Source organism: Bos grunniens, chromosome 9, assembly GCF_055505025.1.
Source record: "Bos grunniens cultivar Pamir isolate PY7600 chromosome 9, Bosgru_T2T1.0, whole genome shotgun sequence".
Taxonomy (NCBI): Eukaryota; Metazoa; Chordata; class Mammalia; order Artiodactyla; family Bovidae; genus Bos; species Bos grunniens.
Window position 1 is genome coordinate 102,743,710 of NC_141173.1, and position 20,757 is coordinate 102,764,466.

A 20,757-nucleotide genomic window follows, 5' to 3' on the forward strand; every position below is an offset into this window, starting at 1 on the left:
GACACGCCCCCGCCCGGGACACGCCCCCGCCCGGGACACGCCCCCGCCCGGGACACGCCCCCGCCCGGGACACGCCCCCGCCCGGGACACGCCCCCGGCCCGGGACACGCCCCTGGGAGACAGGCTGGCGCCGGGCCGGCGAGAAGCCCTGGAGAAGCCCGACGCCACGCCCCTTCTGGAGGGCACGCCCCGCCCCCGGTCTGTCAGTCTTCCCCTTAGGCTGTTTGCGCTTCACTTTCGGGCTGGTTCCTTCCTGCCTTCCGCCCAGACCCGGGAGGTCGACTTGAAAGCCACCTTCTCTAAAGTCCTGGGAGCCCCGGCTCCTCGTCTCCGCATCGAGCTGCCCGGGAGACGGGGCTTTCGGGGACCAGTAGCCAGTCCGTCAAGGTGTGTGACAGGCGTGCGGAGACAGCGCCGTGGGGCCGCAGGAAAGGGCTGGGAGAAGGCTGCTCCCTCGAGGCCGGGTTGTATTCAAGGAGCTGGGATCCTGGGGACCCAGGCAGGCGGAGAGACTCGTGTCGAGTGTCTTCCCCACCACAGGGCCCCTTAGGGGCAGACCCTGACCCCCAGATAGTCCTGTCTGTCCAGCGCCAAGACCGCACAGGGCACCCCTAGGTAACCCCATTTGATTCCGTTGTCTCTGCCCCATTCCCATGATCTCCACCGTTTGCAACTCTTCTGGGACACGGAACAGCAGGACCTTTGGAGCTAAGCCTGCCATCAGGACCATCAGCCTTCCTTGAGATCAGACAAATAGAAAATCAAGGCTGTGACTGTGCACCCACCACCAGCCAGACAGCCTGTGTCCTTCGTCCTAAGAACCTGGGCAGTGAAGATCCACAAGGCAGTGGCCAAGTCGGTGGGCGATGGAGGGAGGGAGGCAGGCAGGGAGGTGGTGGAGGAGGCAGCAGGCTCCCAGACAACGACCAAGTCAGTGGGCGATGGAGGGAGGGAGGCAGGCAGGGAGGGAGGGAGGCAGGCGGGGAGGCGGTGGAGGAGGCAGCAGGCTCCCAGCCCCTGCCACCTGCAGCTCAGGCCTTCAGTCCACCTTCCTTCCCCTGTGTCCTCAGGAACTACATCCTCAAAGATGGCCAGTGACCTCCTAACCGCAGACAGTGCTTGGTCCCCGGTCCTCTGTGGCTCTGTCCGTCTTCTCTCTCCACTCTGCTGCCAAGAAGTGGTCAAAACATGCAGGGCCGCAGGAGGCCCTCCCAGCCACAATAACGTTTCCATGTCCCCCATTTCTTGCTTGTAGCTAAAGCTCCAGCCTCCTAGACCTTCCCTGAGCTCCAAAGGGCAGATTCAAGCAGTCACCAGGGAACTGAGGGAGTGCAGAACAAAGGGAAAGCAGTCAAGAAAGAGAAGGGCAGCGATAAAGCAGTCCTAACCCAGCCTCAAGGGAGACATATATATTGATATATCTTCTGCAGGAATTAAGGCCCCCACCAAGGTGGAGGATGGTAGCTTCAGGCTGAGCACACAATCCTTGGTGCACCCCCCTGTTACCTCACCAACAACCAAAGACAAGAACTCACACACTCTGAAGTCTATACATTTGCCTGTAAAAATTCTTCTCCAAAAACCACTGGAGAGTTTGGGGTTTTTGAGCCCAAGCCAAAAACCTGTACTCCTTTCTTGGTTCTGCAATAAACATTTCTCTGTTCCAAACTCCCGTGTTTGGGTTTGTTTGGCCTCACTGCGTCAGGCCCTCGAATTTGACAACACTGGCTCTGCAGTTAGGTGTGGATCTAACCAGGTCACTCCCCTGGAAAAACTTTACGGGTCTTCTGGTTGATCTTTGTTTGCTGTTGTTATTGTTATTGGTTTGTTTTGTTTTCCAGCCATGCGGCAGCTGGGATCTTAGCTTTCCAATCAGGAACTGAACCCTCGCCCCCTGCAATGGAAACAAAGCTTTAACCACTGGTCGCTGTTGTTCAGTCGCTCAGTCGTGTCTGACTCTTTTCGACCCCATCGACCGTAGCGTACAAGGCCTCCCTGCCCATCACCAACTCCCAGAGCTTGCTCAAACTCATGTCCATCGAGTCGGTGATGCCATCCAACCATCTCATCCTCTGTGCTCCCCCTCTCCTCCTGCCTTCAGTCTTTGCTAGCATCAGGGTGTTTTCCAATGAGTTGGCTCTTCGCATCAGGTGGCCAAAGGATTGGAGGTCCACGGAAACCCCTAGAAATAAAGGGGAGATGAGTCACCCTATCACTCTCACGCAAGCAGCATCAGCATTTGCAGGATAGTTTTTCTTGACAGCAAGTGGAAGTTCCCTGACCAGGGGTCGAACCTGTGCTTCCTGCATTGTGAGCGTGGAGTTTTAATCACGGGACCCCAGAGAAGTCCTCCCCATTCATCTCTGAATGAGCAGCAGAATTCTTAGTCTGCTCAGCCACTCTATGGACTAGCTCACGGTGCACATCCAGTCCAGAGGCCCTGGCTCCACCCCGCTAATACTGGCCTTGTCGTTCCTCAGCCACGGTCTCTCCCAGGGTGCTGCACTCCTTCTGTCCCCTCCCTACATCCCACCCTAGATAATGCCCATTCGTATTTACCTTGTGAGTGAGACTGCAGCTTCCTCAGGGTCCTCTGCCACACGTGATGGTCTCAGTTCAGTTCAGTTCAGTCGCTCAGTCATGTCTGACTCTTTGTGACCCCATGAATCACAGCACACCAGGCCTCCCTGTCCATCACCAACTCCCAGAGTTTACCCAATGCATGTCCATTGAGTTGGTGATGCCATCCAACCATCTCATCCTCTGTCGTCCCCTTCTCCTCCTGCCTTCAGTCTTTGCTAGCATCAGGGTCTTTTCCAATGAGTCAGCTCTTTGCATCAGGTGGCCAAAGTATTGGAGTATCAGCTTCAACATCAGTCCTTCCAATGAACACCCAGGACTGATCTCCTTTAGGATGGACTGGTTGCATCTCCTTGCAGTCCAAGGGACTCTCAAGAGTCTTCTCCAAGACCACAGTTCAAAAGCATTAATTCTTCGGCGCTCAGCTTTCTTTATAGTCCGACTCTCACATCCGTACATGACCACTGGAAAAACCATAGCCTTGACTAGGTGGACCTTTGTTGACAAAGTAACGTCTCTGCTTTTTAATATGCTAACTAGGTTAGTCAAAACTTTCCTTCCAAGGAGTAAGCGTCTTAATTTTATGGCTGCATCACCGTCTGCAGTGGTTTTGGCGTGACGGTCTAGGTGCAGGGTAATACGTCCTGCTGCCTGCCTCTCACCCACAGAGCACTCACACTGTTTGAAATAGAGCGGGTGTGATTACTCTGCTCATGTCTGGCTTCCCCTGCTGCCTGCCTCTCACCCACAGAGCACTCACACTGTTTGAAATAGAGCGGGTATGATTACTCTGCTCATGTCTGGCTTCCCCTGTAGATTGCAAGTCAACACCCATATCTAGTTTAGTCACCGCTGAGTCCCCACTACCTGCAAACAGTAGGTGATTGACAAACAGCATCTGTGGGAGGAATGCGCGGGCTCCTCTGTGGTCTGAAGCAGCGTCGTGTCTTTCTGGTCTCCCCCATTTCTCCAACTTCTTACGTTTTCTGGGCTCCTTCAACCACCTCCTCTAAACAACCTAAGCAAACCCCACCATTCTGTCCTCCTGCTTCTCTTTTAGGCTAAAAAGATCCTTTTCTTAAAACAAACCTGCATCCCATGATTCCTAGTTCTCCCTCAAACCACAGTCCATCTGTGTAAGTCTCTGCTCCTCAGGGAGGCCTTTCCTGACCACAGCTGGATAAGAAGAGAATCTGATTTAGACAGAATTTTATTCTTGAGGACCCTGCGGGCGATGGGAGGGGTGGTGAGCAGGGAGGGAGTCTAGTAACAGGAAAAAGCGCTGACTTGAGGAGCTGCAAGCTTCTCCAGGGTTGAGCAAGAGAGGTTTCTTTACAGAGAGGCGTAAACACAGCTAGAAACCACCGCAGTGGGCAGTGGGCTGAGAGGGTGGTTTTGTAGGCCAGGCGGTCAGAGAATGTTCTTCCCGGAGGCACCTGAGCTCAGGACAGGGGTGCCTGCCTGCTCTGGGTGAGGCTGAAGGAAGCAGAGAAGCTGAAACTAAGTTTGATGAATAAGCTTCCTGTTCCCAATGGCCGGTGAAAGAACTAAGGTGAGGCCAAGAACGGGGGGATTCGGAGGGTCCCTGTCTGGCCTTGTCCCAGGTAAGGTGGGGGTGGGTGGGGCGGGGGTATCCAGGAACCAGCAGGGGGACTTTTTAACCTTTGCTGTGCTCCAGGACCACAGGCTTAGATAAAATTCAGCATCGTCACCACTGGCAACTTGCCACTGCCTCGCACGGTTCATTTTCAGCAAGGCTCCCTTCATCACCTCTGAGCTTCCTGCTCACTGCTCTCCACCCCCACCCCACCCCCTCTCCCAGGTGTGTAGACCAGGAAGCTGATGAGGGCTCAGCCCCTCACTTGCATGCCTTACCAGTGATTCTTTTTGCATCGTGAAAGCATTCAGAGACAAAGCAGAGAGGTTAAGAAAGTAACATGGGAGTTTATTTAAGCAACGATACACTCTCAGATGGAGAGCAGGCAGGCAGGTGAGGAGGGGCTGCACACCAGGCTTCTTAGGAAGCCGGTTATAAGGGATTTGCAAAGGAAGGGGCGGACAGTCACTGCGGAAGGAGGAGTTTGGGGCTTGTCTTCCCTGATTTCCATCCCTGCTCCATTTTCCCAATGAGAGCAGGGATTTCCGTCCCCATTTAGCCTAGATCAGAAGCATCATGGCGTCACAGCATGATGGGTCTTCTTATCTTCAAGACTAGTCCATCCTAAAGGAGATCAGTCCTGGGTGATCATTGGAGGAACTGATGCTGAAGCTGAAACTCCAGTACTTTGGCCTCCTGATGCAAAGACCTGACTCATTGGAAAAGACCCTGATGCTGGGAAAGATTGAGGGCAGGAGGAGAAGGGGCCGGCAGAGGATGAGATGGTTGTGTTGCAGGAAGGGGGACCCCTTCCAGGGCCCGAACTGGGCTCTTGTCTAACACTCAGAAAAGAATTGTCCGAGGAGACACGTGCTGACAAAGCAAGAGATTTATTGGAAAGGGCGCCCGGGTGGAGAGCAGGAGGGTAAGGGAACACAGGGGAACTGCTCTGCCGCGTGGCTCGCAATCTCCGGTTTTATGGTGATGGGATTAGTTTCCGGGTGGTCTTTGGCGAATCACTCTAATTCAGAGTCTTTCCTGGTGGTGCACGCATCGCTCAGCCAAGATGGATGCTGGCGAGTGGGATTCTGGGACGTGGACGGACACACGGTGTCTCCTTTCGACCTTTCCCGAGCTCTTTCTATTGGTGGTGGCTCATTAGTTCCGTATTCCTTATCAGGATCTCCTGTCATAAAACAACTCATGCAAATGGTTACTATGGTGCCTGGCCAGGGTGGGCGGTTTCAATCAGTGTGCTTCCCCTAACAGTTGGATGGCATCACCGACTCAATGGACATGGGTTTGGGTGGACTCTGGGAGTTGGTGATGGACAGGGAGGCCTGGTGTGCTGCGGTTCATGGGGTGGCAAAGAGTCGGACACGGCTGAGCGACTGAACTGAACTGAACTGAACTGAGTCTTATTATAATGAGAGCACAATGAGCCAAAGGTTACTGCTGGACTCCGGTGATCCCCGCCTTTCCCCACCTTTCTTCATCTGCTTGCTGTTGTTCAGTCACTCAGTCGTGCCCCACTCTTTGCGACCCCACGGACTGCAGCAGGCCATGCCTCCCTGTCACCACCTCCCAGAGCTTGCTCAAACTCATGTCCATTGAGTCAGTGATGCCATCCAACCATCTGTCATCCCCTTCTCGTCCTGCCTTCAATCTTTCCCAGCATCAGGGTCTTTTCCAATGAGTCAGTTCTTCACATCAGGTGGCCAAAGTATTGGAACTTCAGCTTCAGCATTTGCCCTTCCAATGAATATTCAGGACTGATTTCCTTTAGGATTGACTGGTTTGATCTCCTTGCTGTCCAAGAGACTCTCAAGAGTCTTTTCCAACACCACAGTTCAAAAGTGTCAATTCTTTATGGCACTCAGCCTTCTTTATGGTCCAGTTCTCACATCCATACATGACTGCTGGAAAAACCATAGCTCTGACTAGCCAGACTTTTGTCATCAAAGCAATGTGTCTGTTTTTTAATATGATGTCTAGGTTGGTCATAGTTTTTCTTTTAAGGAGCAAACGTCTTTTAATTTCATGGCTGCAGTCACCATCCGCAGTGGTTTTGGAGCCCAAGAAATAAATTCTGTCATTGTTTCCCCATCTATTTGTCATAAAGTCATGGGAGCAGAGGTCATGATCTTTTTTTCTGAATGTTCAGTTTTAAGCCAGTTTTTGCACTCTCCTCTTTAACCCTCATCAGGAGGCTCTTTAGTTCCTCTCAGTTTTCTGCCATAAGAGTGGTGTCATCTGCATAGCTGAGATTATGCATATTTCGCCCTCAATTTCTCTTTGCTACTCAGACCCTTATCACCCTGTGTCCTCTTGGTCTGAAGGTTCTTACTTTCCTTTGTCTGCCCAGGAACCCCCGCTGTTTACAAGAGGCATGACTTCCTGCCACCTGGCCCCTGCCCTATTTCTCTAATCTGACCTATCTACCTGCCTTCCGTAATACATGGGGCTCCAAGTCCCTGTCTCTCATTTTGCCTTCGTGGGTTTTTGTTCTGGTTCTCAGTGAGAGACCTCCAAATCGTGCAAGTTTTCAAACCTAAACCTGGATCTGGACCTGGGACGTCATCTTGTTCAGTGCTGTCCACCTTTCTGTTGTTGTTTTTCAGTCACTAAGTTGCATCCAAGCCTTTGCCACCCCATGGATATTCAGACTGCCTGCTCCCTTTATTGCAAACTTGTATATAGCCTGACTTCCCCTCCTGCCACCTTGGAGCAGTTTTCTCAGAGCTACTGAGATGCTGTCTCCTGGACTCAGAGTCCTACAAGTTCCTGCCAAATAAATTAACTGTCTACTTTCAGTTTGTGACTATATTTTTTAGTTGACCCAGACAATCCTAAAGGAAATCAAGCCTGTATATTCATAGGAAGGACTGACGCTGAAGCTGAAGCTCCAATACTTTGGCCACCTGATGCGGAGAATCAACATATTGGAAAAGACTCTGATGCTGGGGAAGATTGAGGGCAGGAGGAGAAGGGGTCGACAGTTAGATGGCATCACCAACTCAGTGGACATGAGTTTGAGCAAACTCTGGGAGATAGTGAAGGACAGAGAAGCCATAGGGGTTCGCAGCACCCACTGGATCTCAATTTGGGGAGCCTTCATTCACATTTGGAGTCCGAAATCGCTGATGGCTGACATTTCTTGTTTATTAATATCAGTTCAGTTCAGTTGCTCAGTCGTGTCCAACTCTTTGCGACCCCATGAATCGCAGCACAGCAGGCCTCCCTATCCATTACCAACTCCCGGAGTTCACCCAAACTCATGTCCATCGAGTCGGTGATACCATACAGCCATCTCATCCTCTGTCATCTCCTTCTCCTCCTGCCCCCAATCCCTCCCAGCATCAGAGTCTTTTCCAGTGAGTCAGCTCTTCACATGAGGTGGCCAAAGTACTGGAGTTTCAGCTTTACCATCAGTCCTTTCAATGAACACCCAGGACTGATCTCCTTTAGAATGGACTGGTTGGATCTCCTTGCAGTCCAAGGGACTCTCAAGAGTCTTCTCCAACACCACAGTTCAAAAGCATCAATTCTTCGGCGCTCAGGTTTCTTCACAGTCCAACTCTCACATCCATACATGACTACTGGAAAAACCATAGCCTTGACTAGACGGACCTTTGTTGGCAAAGTAATGTCTCTGCTTTTCAATATGCTATGTAAGTTGGTCATAACTTTCCTTCCAAGGAGTAAGCATCTTTTAATTTCACGGCTGCAATCACCATCTGCAGTGATTTTGGAGCCCAGAAAAATAAAGTCTGACACTGTTTCCACTGTTTCCCCATCTATTTCCCATGAAGTGCTGGGACCAGATGCCATGATCTTCGTTTTCTGAATGTTGAGCTTTAAGCCAACTTTTTCACTCTCCTCTTTCATTTTCATCAAGAGGTTTTTTAGTTCCTCTTCACTTTCTGCCATAAGGGTGGTGTTGTCTGCATATCTGAGGTTATTGATATTTCTCCTAGCAATCTTGATTCCAGCTTGTGCTTCCTCCAGCCCAGCATTTCTCATGATGTACTCTGCATAGAAGTTAAATAAGCAGGGTGACAATATACAGCCTTGACGTACTCCTTTTCCTATTTGGAACCAGTCTGTTGTTCCATGTCCAGTTCTAACTGTTGCTTCCTGACCTGCATATAGGTTTCTCAAGAGGCAGGTCAGGTGGTCTGGTATTCCCATCTCTTCCAGAATTTTCCATAGTTTATTGTGATCCACACAGTCAAAGGCTTTGGCACAGTCAATAAAGCAGAAATAGATGTTTGTCTGGAACTCTCTTGATTTTTCGATGATGCAGCAGATGTTGGCAATTTGATCTCTGGTTCCTCTGCCTATGCTAAATCCAGCTTGTACATCTGGAAGTTCTCAGTTCACATACTACTAAAGCCTAGCTTGAAGGATTTTGAGGAACACCTTGCTAGCATGTGAGATGAGTGCAATTGTGCAGTAGTTTGAGCATTCTTTGGCATTGCCTTTCTTTGGGATTGGAATGAAAACTGACCTTTTCCAGTCCTGTGGCCACTGCTGAGTTTTCCAAATTTGCTGGCATATTGAGTGCAGCACTTTCATAGCATCATCTTTTAGGACTTGAAATAGCTCAGCTGGAATTCCATCAGCTCCACTAGCTTTGTTCATAATGATGCTTCCTAAGGCCTATTTGACTTAGCATTCCAGGATGTCTGGGTCTGAGTGACCACACCATCGTGGTTAGCCAAGACATTAAAATCCTTTTTGTATAGTTCTTCTGTGTATTCTTGCCACTTCTTTTTCTAATCTCTTCTGGTTCATTAGGTTCTTACTGTTTCTGTCCTTTATGTCCCCATAACGTGTTCCCATCTTTGCATGAAATGTTCCCTTGGTGTCTCCAATTTTCTTGAAGAGATCTCTAGTCTTTCCCATTCTGTTGTTTTCCTCTATTTCTTTGCTTTGTTCACTTAAGAAAACTTTCTAATCTGTCCTTGCTATTGTCTGGAACTCTGCATTCAGATGGGTATATTTTTCCTTTTCTCCTTTGCCTTTCACTTCTTTTCACAGCTATTTATAAGGCCTCCTCAGACAATCACTTTGCCTTCTTGCACTTCTTTTTCTTTGGCATGGTTTTGGTCATCACCTCCTGTACAATGTTATGAACCTCTGTCCATAGTTCTTCAGGCACATTCTCTATCATATCTAATCCCTTGAATCTATTTGTCACTTCCACTATATACTCATAAGGGATTTGGTTTAGGTCATATCTGAAAGTGGTTTTCCCTACTTTTCTTCAATTTAAGCCTGAATTTTGCAATAAGGGGCTGATGATCTGAGCCATGGTCAGCTCCAGGTCTTGTTTTTGCTGACTGTATAGAGTTTCTCCATCTTTGTCTGCAAAGAATACGATTAATCTGATTTCGGGATTGACCATCTGGTGATGTCCATGTGTAAAGTTGTCTGGGAAGCCCGAATCAACTGTACTTCAATTTTTTGAAAAAGTGAAAATAAAATAGGGTAGAGGCAGCTGAGGTCTAGGCCAAACTGCAGCTGTGGAAGCTGGCGAGCCCTCACAGGGCAAGTGGGGGTGGCTGTCGCCACAGGAGGTGGGGGTTTCTCGAGAGGTAAGTTTCTCGGCTCCCACAGTGCAGTGTAAAATAGTACAGATCTTGTGGTTTAAGAGATGGCATTTGCTTGTGGAGAAGCGTGTCTGCATGAGGCAGGGGAGGAGATGGTCACAGCCGTTTCAGTGAACAAGCATCCTGGAATCAGTGCTCCAGCCTCCAACACTAAGGACATCTTGTTGCTCAGCTTCGCTGATGTAACTCCCTCCGCTGTCCTGTTCCCGTCTAGAAACACCACAGGTTACGCTGCGAACACTTCCCAAATCTCAGGGCTTCACTGACTACGTCCGCAAGAGCCCATCTCTGCCGTGCCCCACACCGGCTGTGGATCAGGTGATTTTCGCTCTGGGACCCAGGCTGCAGGAAGAGTCAGTGCTGGCCTCTGCCCTTCAACCAGCAGGAGCAGGGCCACATCCCGGCTCTGGCCATTCTGTGTCTGATGTCTGTTCCTCTGTTCAGATGCTCTGGACTGGAGTCAGTCCCATGGCCAAGTCCATGACAGGGAGGAAGGAAATACACACCTCCCACAGGGGAGGGCATCAGGGCACAGAGCAAATGGAGAACATGTGAGAATGTCAGCAAATAACTGGGGCAAGTTTCCCACCATCAGTAGGGAGGCAGAAGGAAGGCCTGGAGAAGCCAGGCGGGCAGGTGGAGGGGGAGGAGGGGCGGGCTGCGCCTCGGTGCGGGGTTGGGGGCTGTGGGCGGAACCAGGGAGCTGCAGGAGTTTGACTGGGTGCCGCTCTGCTGGTGGAGAGTCGTCAGAGGCAAAGCGACAAGCATGAGCACTTGGCTGCAGAAGCAATGTGCCGATGTTGGAGAGCCACGCGGTAGACTGTGATCCTCGTGGGCTGCACTGGCTCTTCCAGGAGCAGACCTGGGGAGCCGGAGAGCCCGTGGTGGCTGGAGATACCCCGGGGTTCCTGCTAGGTGGGGTCAGAGGCCACCTTTACCGGGGTGGTCAAATCACGCCCCGCCCCCCCACCCCCCTCAGTCCAGGCCAGGGCAGGCTCAGCTGAAGGGGAGGCAGAGGGCAGGTTGGAGGGGAGCTCCAGGTCAGGCATGTCCAGAGGTTGGGAGCAGGCCTGTCTGAGGGCGAGTTCAGACTCTCCACTTATGACCTGTGTGACCTTGATCAGCTAACTGGCTTCCAGAAGCCTCAGCTTCCTCATTTGTGAAACAGGAAAGGAACAAGCTCTAGCAACTTGGCATGATGATTTTAAAAGTGTCCCCAGTGGTTAGTATGAGCCCACTGTGCCGGGCTGTATCAGGAGCTCGGGGCCGCTTCATCTTTCACGACAGAGTCTGTGGACTTTCACCCTGGAGGGAAGGACCCCAAAGGCTCCTGGGGGGCTTGGCAATCCTGCCTTAGTCCTGAGCTTGGTGCTGGTTTGGTGGGTATGGTTTTAGACCTTGTGTGTTAAAGCCGTGTCCCCAGGCTCTGTTGTAACCTTTTAGGAGTCTCAGACTCGAAATAGCTCTGTCACACTTTGGCGACGCTTCCCTTAAAACGTCCTTTACATCCTAAATTATTGATACTTTCAGAAAGTTCGGACACTCTGGGTGTTTTCCCTCTGACCTTTCTCCGATTCTCACAGGACGGATACGTGTGGCCAGCCCGGCTACTGTGGTTCCTGTTTGGTGGAACTGCTTTATTCTGAGCTGTGGTTATGACAAAACAGGAACAGGAAAGGAACAGAAGAAGATCGGCCACGTGTCCTCGTGGTGTCATTTTCCCTGAAGATTCACTCTGATACTTGGAGCTATAAGGAAGAAAGTTCTAGAAGCAAGAATAAGGCTAAATCAAGTCAAACAACATAATATTCTAAATGTGAAATACAGGAATGTATCACTTCCGGCCTAAAAAAGAAAGAAAAAAGTGAGCTCGCTGACACACACATACACACCCGTGCACAGATCTCCCCCCCTACACCCAGACACACACCTATGTGGATAGTAAAAGAGACTGTTTACTTGGATGTTTCTAAAAATTGTTTATCTTTTTTAAAAAAAGGGAGGGGGGATTGAATGAAGGTTGTCAAAAGGTACAAACTTCTAGTCCTAAGATAAGTAGTAAGGCTGTAGTGTACAACATGGTAAATGTAGATGTAGTGAACACTGGTTTCATATATATATATATCAGATTAGTCGCTCAGTCGTTTGACTCATTGGAAAAGACTCTGATGCTGGGAGGGACTGGGGGCAGGAGGAGAAGGGGACGACAGAGGATGAGATGGTTGGATGGCATCACCGACTCGATGGACGTGAGTCTGAGTGAACTCCGGGAGTTGGTGATGGACAGGGAGGCCTGGCGTGCTGGGATTCATGGGGTCGCAAAGAGTCGGACACAACTGAGTGACTGATCTGATCTGATCTATATATATATATGAAAGTTAAGAGAGTAATGCTGAGTTCTCATAACAAGAAAAACAGGTTTTTCTCTTTCTTTAATTTTGTATCTATGTGAGTTTATGGGTCTTCACCAAACTTACCATGGTAATCATTTCAGGGTGTTACAGGAGTCAAATCATTCTGCTGCATGCCTTAGATGTAGTCAGGGCTATTGTCGAGTATATCTCAATAAAACTGCAAGAAACAACAAAAACGGAGCAAACTTCAGAAGTTTTGTGACATAACTGAGCTATTTCCCCTTAGACAAGCATTTCTGCCATATAAATGATAGTTGAATATTCATTAACAGTTAATGTAGTGGGCTTTCTATTAGTATGTAGTCTTGATCAACAGTGTTCTGTGCTAAGCCGCTTCAGTCGTGTCTGATTCTTTGTGATCCAATGCACTGGAGCCCGCCAGGCTCCTCTGTCCATGGGGACTCTCCAGGCAAGAATACTGGAGTGGGCTGCCATGCCCTCCTCCGGGGGACCTTCCCAACCCTGGGATTGGACCCTCGTCTCTTACATCTGTTGCATCGACAGGTGGGTTCTTTACCACTAGCACCGCCTGGGAAGCTAATATAACTCACAGAACTAATGCTTGAACACAGTAGAAAGAGCTTTGAAGCCAGACATTGAGGGGCCCGAAAGCTACTGTGCGACCTTGAACAAGTGCTGCTGAGGCTTTGAGCTGTGCCCGGGAGAGGGCCGGGCACCCCACCTGCACCCCTCCTCTGTGTGCCCGGGAGAGGGCCGGGCACGCCACCTGCATCCCTCCTCTGTGTGCCCGGGAGAGGGCCGGGCACCCCACCTGCATCCCTCCTCTGTGTGCCCAGGAGAGGGCCGGGCACCCCACCTGCATCCCTCCGCTGAGGGAGGTGGGCCGTGGGGGCCCAAGGCATTCTATAGGAGGCTGCCATGCAGAGAAAAGCTTGTGCAAGCTTGTGCTTGCTGTGACGATAAATCCCAGATAATAACTACCCCTTAGGCAGAAGCACTGACAAGTCAATTTCAAGGAAAAACATTCCAACTTATTCACATGGCATTCCTCTTTCCCCCAGGGTAACTGAGAAGCGTGGGCCTCCCGCGGGCCTTGCTACTTAGCTCTGCCCACTGAAACATCCTGACAAGCACCTCAGAGTAGTCAGACAATTGAGGAGGAATAGTCTCCTTTATAGAATTCCGGGTGAAAAATGAAGAGAGAATAATCGCATTGGAATATTATTATTTTGCAACTCCAAGTAAAACAACCAATCCAGGCAGTGATCATCAACAGAAGCTAAAACAACAGAGGGAAGCTGAGAGGGAAGTTTATAGTGGACAGAACCGTCCAAGGTCGTCAGGAGCCACGGTCAGCACTAACAAGGCATGGAGTCAAGCAGAGGAGACGTCCTGATTTGAAGCGAAGCCTCACCACCTGCAGAGCAGCCACGCCCCACACTAGCATTTCTGTGTGCTTTACTTTTAGGTTAATCGGAGAAGGCAATGGCACCCCACTCCAGTACTCTTGCCTGGAAAATCCCATGGATGGAGGAGCCTGGTGGGCTGCAGTCCATGGGGTCGCTGAGAGTCGGACACGACTGAGCGACTTCACTTTCACTTTTCACTTTCATGCATTGGAGAAGGCAATGGCAACCCACTCCAGTGTTCTTGCCTGGAGAACCCCAGGGACGGGGGAGCCTGGTGGGCTGCCGTCTATGGGGTCGCACAGGGTCGGACACGACTGAAGCGACTTAGCAGCAGCAGCAGCAGCAGCATTAGTATTAGTTGCTCAGTCGTGTCTGACATTTTGCTAGTCTGGTGGCCTGTAGCCCGCCAGAATACTTGTAGGTTATTTGGTGCTATAAACTCAGGTTTTCTTTATGCAACTTCCCTTTTATCATTAAAAAAAAAGTCCTTTTTTGTATCATAATATGTTTGCCTCGAATTCCACATTCAGTTCAGTTCAGTTCAGTCGCTCAGTCATGTCCGACTCTTTGCGACCCCATGAATCGCAGCACGCCAGGCCTCCATCACTGACTCCCGGAGTTCACCCAGACTCACGTCCATTGAGTCCGTGATGCCATCCAGCCATCTCATCCTCTGTCGTCCCCTTCTCCTCCTGCCCCCAATCCCTCCCAGCATCAGAGTCTTTTCCAATGAGTCAACTCTTTGCATGAGGTGGCCAAAGTACTGGAGTTTCAGCTTCAGCATCATTCCTTCCAAAGAACACCCGGGCTGATCTCCTTAGTGATGCACATGTCGCCACTCCTGCTTTACTTTGTTAAAAGGAACCCTGCTGCTTTTCAGTGGAAATGTGAATTTTGAGGCCATAGTCCTGCTGTTGCCACTGGGTTAGTCGTTGGACCCGGTGCCTTCCAGTGCCCAGGGTTCAGAAGTAACTTTTGTTTGCCCTTTGGTTTTTGTTTGTATTAAAGAAAATAGATCAACAGTTCATTCTGACATTTATGAATCACATTCAGGGTGAAAGAGCTTTCCTGCCTTGCGCCTCCCTTTCATCTCTTTCAGGCCTTTGCTTGTTGCTGTTTAGCTGCGAAGTCGTGTCCAACTCTTTGGAATTTCATTGGCTGTAGCCCACCAGGCTCCTCAGTCCATGGGATTTTTCCAGGCAAGGATATTGGAGTGGGTTGTCATTTCCTTCTCCAGGGGAATCTTCCTGGCCCAGAGATTGAACCCAGGTCTCCTGCCCTGGCAGGCAGAGTCTTTACCGAGCATTTATTTGGCCACAGCTTAAACAGGGAACTCAGTCTAAATGCTATCTTGCTTTCTAAAAATATAGCTAGTCATTAAAGTACTGTGCCTCTCCCTTGGGGCTGATTTTGGCCTGGGACGCTGATTAAATCACAAAGCAGTTTACCTGGACCAAATTCAGATGGCAACTGCTAACCTGTCTCAACTTGCTCAGAGTAAACCTGATTTCCTCCTCCAGTGGCTTTCATCACGGTCTTAAAAAGGGGGGAGTCCTTTGACACATCATTGCTATTAACCCTTCTTACAGGTCTGTTAACATCAAACACAGCAGGGGAAAGAGTTAAAAGCAGGTCCCAGGAAGGCAGTGGAGGCTGCTTCCTGCTAGACCAGGTGTAGAATTAGAGCCTGGAGAGCCCTGGTCTCAAAGGCAGCCGTGATGTGTGGGCTCAGCGTGCCCGAAGTCACCCCTTCCCCCTCCTCTTCAGCTCCTCCTGTGTTTCATTTTAGTATCTCTGCTGGGACCTGAGGCTCCTCCTGCCCCACAGATCCTCTCTTTTCCTCAAAACACATCTCAATCCTTTTCCTGAAAGTCGACCTCCTTCATCTAATGTCTCCCAGTCCTGATTTCTCCTTTCTCTTGTAGTCTAAAGCCTTTGAAAATATACTCTTGAAGATTGATTTATCCCTTTCCAAGAATTATAATCATACCACCCTTACGGCAGATAGTGAAGAGGAACTAAAAAGCCTCTTGATGAACGTGAAAGAGGAGGGTGAAAAAGTTGGCTTAAAGCTTAACATTCAGAAAATGAAGATCATGGCATCCAGTCCCATCACTTCATGGCAAGTAGATGGGGAAACAGTGGAAACAGTGTCAGACTTTATTTTTCTGGGCTCCAAAATCACTGCAGATGGTGACTGCAGCCATAAAATTAAAAGACTCTTACTCCTTGGAAGGAAAGTTATGACCAACCTAGACAGCATATTCAAAAGCAGAGACATTACTTTGCCAACAAAGGTTCGTCTAGTCAAGGCTATGGTTTTTCCTGTGGTCATGTATGGATGTGAGAGTTAGACTATGAAGAAGGCTGAGTGCCGAAGAATTGATGCTTTTGAACTGCGGTATTGGAGAAGACTCTTGAAAGTCCTTGGACTGCAAGGAGATCCAACCAGTCCATTCTGAAGGAGATCAGCCCTGGGATTTCTTTGGAAGGAATGATGCTGAAGCTGAAACTCCAGTACTTTGGCCACCTCATGCGAAGAGTTCACTCACTGGAAAAGACTCTGATGCTGGGAGGGATTGGGGGCAGGAGGAGAAGGGGATGACAGAGGATGAGATGGCTGGATGGCATCACGGACTCGATGGACGTGAGTCTGAGTGAACTCCGGGAGTTGGTGATGGACAGGGAGGCCTGGCGTGCTGCAATTCATGGGGTCACAAAGAGTTGGACACGACTGAACTGAGCTGAACTGAGGAATTATAAACTCCTCGGGACAGAGCCAGATCTTACAATCTTGAGATGTCGCCACTGTGCTGTGACAGAACAAACTTTTAATAGACACTGGCTAAATTACTTTAGTCCATTTACCCAAAAGCACGTTGTACATGGATGTGCCCCTATATGTGCTAAAAAAAAAAAAAAGCAAAGAAACAAAAAACCCTCCGAATCCATCTTATACTTACACAGCGCTTTCTGGATGAGAAAGCATCTTACTTTCATCGGCTCATTCAGTTCTGTAACAGCTCTGATGGTGGGCAGAGCCGCTGTTCATTGCCCTTTTCCCAGAGAGGGAGAGTGAGTCCTGAGGTGCTCAGCAGGTGATGAAGGAGACGCAGCTCCCTGTGGGTGAGCCAAGGGTGGAGCCGGGGGGAATCCCCAGAGGCTTTTCTTCCTCCTGTTCCCTGGCAATTCCAGAAAGCGTGTCGGGAAGGTTAACCAAAACTTGGCAATAATGCCCTGGATGATTCCAGGGCCTTCCAGCGTCCTCCAGGAACACCACCTCACAGACCCCCAAGGATGCTCTTTTCTCTGCAACGGATCCTAAGCTTTCTGGTCTCAGAATCCCTCATACCTTTAACAATTATTGAGGACTTTTTAAATAAAGACCTTTGGTAAATATGAGTTATAGTAACCAATATTTACCTTATTTGACATTAAAACTGAGGGCATTAAAAAATGTGTTGATTTTTAAAATAATGGCAAACCTACTATGTATTAAAAAATATTTTTAATTAAAATTACCATTTTTCCAAAACAAAACCAATTTAGTGAGAAAAGTGGCATTGTTTGTACATTTTTGCAAAACTCCCTCATGCCTGGCTTAATGGAAGAAACTTGGGTCCTCACAGTTGCCAGTGTATTCAGTCTCTCGTGAAAAGTTACTTGGGTAAAGAAAGTCCAGACCCACGTAGATATGTAGCTGGAAAGGGGAGGGGTATTTTAATCGCCTTTTAAAGCTGAACAAAAATTCTAAAATTCTAAAAGGTGAGCTGCAAGGTGGAATCTGAAGCTCGATGCATGAACTTTTCCCACTCTCTACCTCGGAATTCACTGCTCTTTCTGGAACGTTGGAGGCATCTTTTGTCCACGTGCGGGAGGCAGAATAATGACCCCAGAAGGCATCCTTGCCCTACTTCCCCAAACCCGGGAAATGCGGTAAAAGGGATGCTTGCTGGTGCCGCTGTGGGAACACCGAAAGGGAGGCAGGACAGAAGAGAGTGAGAGAGACGCCCCAGGAAAAGGGCTCTGCCCAGCACTGCTGGTTGCAAATCAGAAGAGAGTGAGAGAGACGCCCCAGGAAAAGGGCTCTGCCCAGCACTGCTGGTTGCAAATCAGAAGAGAGTGAGAGAGACGCCCCAGGAAAAGGGCTCTGCCCAGCACTGCTGGTTGCAAATCAGAAGAGAGTGAGAGAGACGCCCCAGGAAAAGGGCTCTGCCCAGCACTGCTGGTTGCAAATCAGAAGAGAGTGAGACAGACGCCCCAGGAAAAGGGCTCTGCCCAGCACTGCTGGTTGCAAAGATGTAAGAAGAGTCCATGAGCCAGGAAATGTGGGGGCCTCTCAAGGCTAGAGGGCTTCCCTGGTGGCCCAGTGGGCAGAGAGCCCACCTGCAACGCAGGAGACCCGGGTTCGATCCCTGGGTGGGGAAGATTCCCTGCAGAAGGAAATGGCAACCCGCTCCAGTACTCTTGCCTGAAAAGTCCCATGGACGGAGGAGCCTGGTGGGCTACAGTCCAAAGGGTGGCAACGAGTTGGACACGACTGAGCACACACATTGTTGGCTCGAGGCGGGAAAGACAAGGACGCAGTTTCTCCCCTGGAGCCTCCAGAGAGGAGCACAGGGAGACCCACATCAGACCTCAGACCCGCAGAAATGCGGGCTCACCAGCTTGCTGTACACGCCCCTGGGTTTGCGGTGGTTTGTTGCCGCAGCAACAGGAAGCTCCATATGGACTTTGTCGTGCTGCGTGCGGTCATTTGGAAAATGATGGTTCCCTGGGTTATGTGCAGAGTTTTCCAATGTCAACATGCTTCCTTACACAGTCCCAAAGAGCCATTGTCATTAATATCATGCTGACTTTGTCAGAAAACTCTTCAATTATTAGGAAGCTTTCAAGTACTCAGGGCAGCTATCCAAAATTTCCACTTGAAAACCCTTATTTTACCATTGGCAACAAATGTGGTCAGCTGCTTCGCTTGAAGCGACAGACTCACTTCATGCGCTTTTGAAAAACGTCTTCTAAATACTGAAGTCTGAACAGCCAGCTTGTCTCCCGGTGGTTCTTGCAGAAAGTAAACGGGGCTCCAGCTGGATTAACTGAAGTCTGAACAGCCAGCTTGTCTCCCGGTGGTTCTTGCAGAAAGTAAACGGGGCTCCAGCTGGATTAACTGAAGTCTGAACAGCCAGCTTGTCTCCCGGTGGTTCTTGCAGAAGGTAAACGGGGCTCCAGCTGGATTAACTGAAGGGAACAAAGGAAGACACGGGGGCTCCTCGAGCCTCAGGCTCTTCTTTGTCTCAGGCTCTGACGCCACCTGCCTCCCTTCCTCCTGCCCACACTCGCCGCTACCCCCTCCACTCCCTCACCCGAATTTCCCGCCAGACTTCCTCTTTTCTCATTTTCCTCCCTCTGAACTTGTCAGAACCCTTCTCTTTAAAATGAGGCCTTCTGACAGACTCCCAGACTTAAAGAATGCATTTACGGTTACCTAGGGAAAGGATGGGGGAAAAGGGAGTTTGGGAAGGTCATGTACACACTGCTATATTTAAAAAGGATAACCAGCAAGGACCTACTGTCCAGCACAGGGAGCTCTGCTCAATGTTACGTGGCAGCCTGGATGGGAGGGGAGTTTGGAGGAGAATGGATACATGTATATGCATGGTTGAGTCCCTCTGCTCTCTACCTGAAAATATCACAACATTGTTAATAGGGTCAACTCCAGTATAAAATAAAAAGCTAAAAATATAATAAAATTAAGCCTTCTGAGCATCCAGGGGCCAAACTCTTAATTTTTCATATTCCCTGGGATAAAGCCGAATTATGAGTAGTAGCAAAATATTTTCCCAAAGTAACTGAAGAGCCTCACAGATTTGCAGAAGTATTTAATATAGTCATGCAAACTGATCAACAAGGTTTCCCTGACTTATATCGGCTAGTTCAGATGCTTGTCAGTGAAGGTCAGGCCCAGCATTTGATGAAAACTGCTAATTGGGAAAATCCTGAAAGGTGTCTAGAATTGGGAGACCAGCCCCCTGACTTACTGTATGATCCAGTTCAAGCAATCTCTAGGCAACTTCGCCAAGCAATTCTTAAGACTTTTTCAAAGCCTGTAGATTGGGACCAAGTTTAAGCTTGCACACAAAAATCTGATGGACTGTTCATGATTATTATAATTGACTTCAGAATGTTTCTAAAGAAAACTCTGGTCTTTCTTCAGATGTTGACTCCGCCTGGGTAGTTTTAATTCTGTTTATTAATAGGCTGAGCCAAGACCTTTCTGGTACAAAGGACCAAGGTAGAACAGGAGGCCTTGTCCACTCCAGATTTAGTCCATCTGACAAGTCAGCCCTCCCATATTATGGGTGAGTCACCTCCAAGGAAGACCACCAGAATTCTATTAATAGACCTTCAACTCCAGCAAATGAAGGCTCCTAAACAAAACCCGAACCCTCCTAGTTTCTGCTGTTACTGCAAGAGCCAAGACATTGGAAAAGCGATGGTCACAAATGTAAGCGTGAGAGGTGCCTTCAGCTCTCCAACCAGCCTCTCCAGGGTCCTCCAGCAAAATTAGCTGCACTCCTCACACTGAGGTTCCAACAGACCCCTCAGAATCTCTCCCAAGAATCAACCAACACCCTAGAAGGAAAGAGGCCCTTCAAGACATGCAGCCTGCAGAAGATTGCTAGGCTCAAGGTCTCATTATCCCTTGCCCGAGCTCCTGAAACTCCCATTTTACCACGAGAAAACCTAAAGGCTAAGGGCGGAGGCTTATCCAGGACCTCCGAGCAGTAAACATTACTATCCCTTGACACCCTGCTGTTTCTAACCCTCATGTGTTACGACATCCATTCCCAATGGAAGGACGTTCTCTTCTGTAACTGATTACCCAGCACATTCTTTAGAATCAGCTGATGAAGATAGCCAGGGCCTTTTGGCCTTCAATCAGGAAGAAAAACAACTTGCCTGGACAGTAATGCCTCTTTTATTTTGAGGCATTTTACTGAGAGTTTTACTGAGTTTTTCTACTCAGTAAAAAAGCTGAGAGTTTTATGGAGAGTTTTACTGAGAATCCTTCCTATTTCTCACAATTCCGCAGGCTGATCTGGATGATATGAAGTTCCCTAGGGTTCTCCTGTGTTGTAATACATGGATGCTTTGCATCTTTGATCTCTTTCTAAAGCCAC

At 49.3% G+C, this 20,757-nt stretch overlaps 2 long non-coding RNA genes across 3 annotated transcripts; one reads left to right on the forward strand and one right to left on the reverse strand.

Moving 5' to 3' along the window:
* Positions 1 to 200: 200 nt before the first annotated feature.
* On the forward strand, positions 201 to 1,668 carry LOC147366485 (uncharacterized). Its single transcript, XR_015133455.1, has 2 exons — positions 201 to 387; positions 1,071 to 1,668. It is a non-coding gene; the product is annotated as an uncharacterized LOC147366485 (long non-coding RNA).
* A 3,383-nt stretch (positions 1,669 to 5,051) lies between these two features.
* On the reverse strand, positions 5,052 to 19,988 carry LOC147366486 (uncharacterized). Of its 2 annotated transcripts, XR_015132496.1 has the most exons (3): positions 16,540 to 19,988; positions 12,270 to 12,363; positions 5,052 to 11,557 (listed from the first exon to the last, which is right to left on the reverse strand). It is a non-coding gene; the product is annotated as an uncharacterized LOC147366486 (long non-coding RNA). The 2 variants fall into 2 exon arrangements; XR_015132495.1 differs by having other exon boundaries at positions 5,052 to 12,363.
* Between the last annotated feature and the right edge of the window lie 769 nt (positions 19,989 to 20,757).